Source organism: Pelmatolapia mariae, linkage group LG3_W, assembly GCF_036321145.2.
Source record: "Pelmatolapia mariae isolate MD_Pm_ZW linkage group LG3_W, Pm_UMD_F_2, whole genome shotgun sequence".
NCBI lineage: Eukaryota > Metazoa > Chordata > Actinopteri > Cichliformes > Cichlidae > Pelmatolapia > Pelmatolapia mariae.
Window position 1 is genome coordinate 48397738 of NC_086229.1, and position 4635 is coordinate 48402372.

A 4635-nucleotide genomic window follows, 5' to 3' on the forward strand; every position below is an offset into this window, starting at 1 on the left:
TTAATGGACAGATGAAGGCACTGGCTGTTTGTTTGTGTTTTTTATGTGTTGTTGGGGTTTTTTTTTTTCAGTGTACAGAATTCCAATTAAGCTTATTATTAAATGTTGTTCACTTGTTTTATGTCCATACTTATAGTAAAAATATTTAGTGTAAATATAAGGGCATTGTTTATACTTGTAACTTCAAAGTAAAAAACTTACAGTTGCTATTAACATTAATGTATTATCCTGTAATCAATAATATTTTTAGACATTTTACGCATTAACCCTCTGGGCTCTATCCTGGCCATTTGTGGCCACTTCACTTCTTTTTTTGGGGGGGGGAGGGGTTTTTTTTTTTTATTTGACTACTACACTGCAGTGGGTCGAAAGAATGATGCAGGTTTGATCTTAAGGATCTAATAGTTGTGTGTGTTTGTGCATGACATTGCAAAGCAAATATGTATTTGCAAGATAGACTGGAATAAATTATGACGCATCAAATATTACACAGGCAGTGAATTTTTGTTGATACAGACTATTGAGCTTTGTGTTTCCCAGTCAAACTTAGCTTTGACCACATGCTAACACTTTTACTCTTCTATTTTTCATAACAAGACACCATGGCCAAAATATTAACAAAATATATATTAATAAAAGATTCAAAGCTGCAGCACATACAGCAACACATACTGTTAGTAAATGTGTCCTGGACTTTATGCAGGTGCATAAGTGCTGCTGCTGTAAGTAAGCTTAACAGCTTCCAGATCACTTATTTTTCTGGAAAGATGGGGAGAAGGGCATTTCTACAATCTCCCAGCTCTTGGAAAACTCAGTACTCCACAGTATGTCTGTGAAGGTTCTCAGTCATCCAGGTCATCGTAGTCTAAGGAGCTTGGAAAGAAAAGCGTCTGGACTTCTTAAAGTTGCTTGAAGACGTTTCACCTCTCATCCGAGAAGCTTCTTCAGTTCTAAGGTCAAATGGCCGAGAGTCCCAGATTTAAACCCAGTGGGAGTATCCCCCCAAAGAGGGACAAAGGACCCCCTGGTGATCCTGTAATCACATGAGCCAAGGTGTGAAAGCAGGTCCCACACCCGCTTTCACACCTTCAGTCTCAGCTAACTGCAGGTCTTTTAAACAGTACATTTATGGCATTATTTTTGTGCCACTATTCTGAGCGCACGTAAAAAACAAAAAATTGAGCGCACGTTAAAAAAGTTTGCAGCTGCAAGTGCAAGTGTTGCATTTTGAGGAGAAATTTATTTTGAGCAAAGAAAATCTGAATTTGAGTGAACAAAATTCATTGCTGCGTGCAAAAAATGTATTTCAGTGTTTGCTATTATCCATACACACACACACACAACAACAGCCCCTCTCGCTCAGTTTTTGCATTTGCGCTCGCTCGCAATGTGTTGCTCGCACTCTCAACATTTCTGCCTGTGCGTATGGGCTCAAAATGTGGTCATAAATATTTTGTACTTGTAAATCAGGATTTGTGTGTGTAAAAAAGATTTGTGTGTGCGTAAAAAAGATTTGTATGTGTAAAAAAGATTTGTGTGTGCGTAAAAAAGATTTGTGTGTGCGTAAAAAAGATTTGTATGTGTAAAAAAGATTTGTGTGTGCGTAAAAAAGATTTGTGTGTGCGTAAAAAAGATTTGTATGTGTAAAAAAGATTTGTGTGTGCGTAAAAAAGATTTGTATGTGTAAAAAAGATTTGTGTGTGCGTAAAAAAGATTTGTGTGTGGACTTAGCCCAAAAAAAAAAACCCCCTGCAAGTTACACGTACGAATTTTGACCCTATTTTTCTTCCTTTCATCTGATTGGTCAATGTCATGTCAATCACAAATGTAACAATCCAATCAGAGAACAGATGGGTTTGGCTGTCGGAGGGACGCTTTTTTTGAACTGCAGGTCTTTGAAGGGAATAAATGCCCTTTTACATGCCAACCCAGCGTTTTCCTTCATCACCACGAAGGAAAACAGTCTGTGGTCGTCTGAGTTTGGTGATTTTTGTGTCACAGGTCTATGTGCTTAATACAGGGACTTCCACAGCCTTTTCAACAGCGCTGCGGACCGCGGGGGACGGGCAGTGTTTTGGAAATGACAGTCTTCATTACAAAGCTTTCTTCCTTATGAATTAGCATACATGTTTTTATTGAACATTTGAAGAACTAGCAAAAAAAAAAAAAACGAAACACTTGTAGAGGACATAAAGTCAGAGATAGAAACGACAAGGAGCAGGTGCATCTAGTACAGGTAGAGCTGCTGCAAAAACCCACAGAGCCCAGCAGCCAGCGCAACAAATTCTGGATCCTTTGCTTTTAGTTAGCAGTTAGCATTAGCAGCACATCCTGCGTCTGATGTGAAAGGACTTTTATGCTGCGCACTGTGACTCACAGCAATGGTCCCGGGTCAGCCCTGACTTTGTGTTAAACTAATCCTAAAGTAATGATGGTATTTCTAACCACTGACATACCACAACTTTATCCTTTCAACAGCTGCTGAAAATTAGCGGACCTAGCTGCTATCGGATATTTATATAGAGATCCTCCAGCTTCAAACTGTATTACCCTTCAAGGACCTGCAGTTCAAAAAAGCGCCCCTCCGACAGCCAAACCCATCTGTTCTCTGATTGGATTATTACATTTGTGATTGACATGACATTGACCAATCAGATGAAAGGAAGAAAAATAGGGTCAAAATTCGTACGTGTAACTTGCAGGGGTTTTTTTTTTTGGGCTAAGTCCACACACAAATCTTTTTTACGCACACACAAATCTTTTTTACACATACAAATCTTTTTTACGCACACACAAATCTTTTTTACGCACACACAAATCTTTTTTACGCACATACAAATCTTTTTTACGCACACACAAATCTTTTTTACACATACAAATCTTTTTTACGCACACACAAATCTTTTTTACGCACACACAAATCTTTTTTACACATACAAATCTTTTTTACGCACACACAAATCTTTTTTACGCACACACAAATCTTTTTTACACATACAAATCTTTTTTACGCACACACAAATCTTTTTTACACATACAAATCTTTTTTACGCACACACAAATCTTTTTTACACACACAAATCCTGATTTACAAGTACAAAATATTTATGACCACATTTTGAGCCCATACGCACAGGCAGAAATGTTGAGAGTGCGAGCAACACATTGCGAGCGAGCGCAAATGCAAAAACTGAGCGAGAGGGGCTGTTGTTGTGTGTGTGTGTGTGTGTATGGATAATAGCAAACACTGAAATACATTTTTTGCACGCAGCAATGAATTTTGTTCACTCAAATTCAGATTTTCTTTGCTCAAAATAAATTTCTCCTCAAAATGCAACACTTGCACTTGCAGCTGCAAACTTTTTTTACGTGCGCTCAATTTTTTGTTTTTTACGTGCGCTCAGAATAGTGGCACAAAAATAATGCCATAAATGTACTGTTTAAAAGACCTGCAGTTAGCTGAGACTGAAGAAGTCACTTGGATGAGTGACGAAATGTTTCTCCCACTGAAAATGCTACGTCCAGATGAACAGAATCAACTTTTGGAAAATTGTCTGTGCCATTTTGTTTTTAAATATAAAGCTTCTGTTTGTTTTTTATGTCAAGCAAATTACTATTAACAGAAATACATGTACTTCAACTGCAATATAAGAAAGGAATAAATAAATGAGCAACATATACAGATAATATTGACAATAAATCAATTTATGTGTAGGTTTTGATTTGAAAACAGTTCAATTATAAAAAAAATAATAACTATAGAAGAAGTTTATTAAGTTTAAGTTATTAAGGGGTTCAATCTGATTGTTATGTTTAAGGCTTGGAGTGGAGAATCGGAATTAATTAAAATTAAAATTAGTCATTTTACCGACCAATACATTTTATTTAGTATTAATTTATTATTGATGACACAATCTTACTTTTGACAATTTCACAAGAGAAGAAACTGAAGAAAGTGGACTTCATCTACTATTTAGATGGTTTGAGTCTTTCAGCACTGGAGGGTGCTGTAGCCTCCCTTTTACCAAAATAATATATTTTAAAGAAGTGTACTTGGAACTCTGGAAACTGATCAACTTAGGGTTGAGCCTAAACCTTAAACAACTTTCAGTGCTCTTTTCACACTCCAGGTATCTTTCACAAGATACCTGGAGATACCAAGGTACATGGATTAAGAGATAATCATCAATAGACCCCAAGGTTGTTCATAATGGCTGTTGAGCTGTTACTGAATGTGTGCATCTTTTTTTAAGTAGAAATTTAAAAGAAACAAATAGATGCTGTTGGAGGAAAGACATTTTTTTTCTTGTTTTGTTGAACACGTTTTCTTTTGTTGATATCAAAGGTCTAGTCTGTCATAGTAGACCCATACTCATGCTTATTATATTTAGAAATCTAATTTATCCATCAGTTTATTCAACTTATGTCCATACCATGTTCACTTTATTTTAAAGTAGACATCATTCTTTTCCCTCGCACATTTTCCAAAAAAAGCTGCATCCACAGGGGGAGTTTCCTGTTACACGGAGCAGGAGGAGAATGGGAGGAGTGAGGAGGAGGAGGAGGGAAAAGTGGGTGGAGAGGAGAGCAGGAATGTCCGAGCTGAGGCATTGTGTTCAGTGATCGCACAACCAC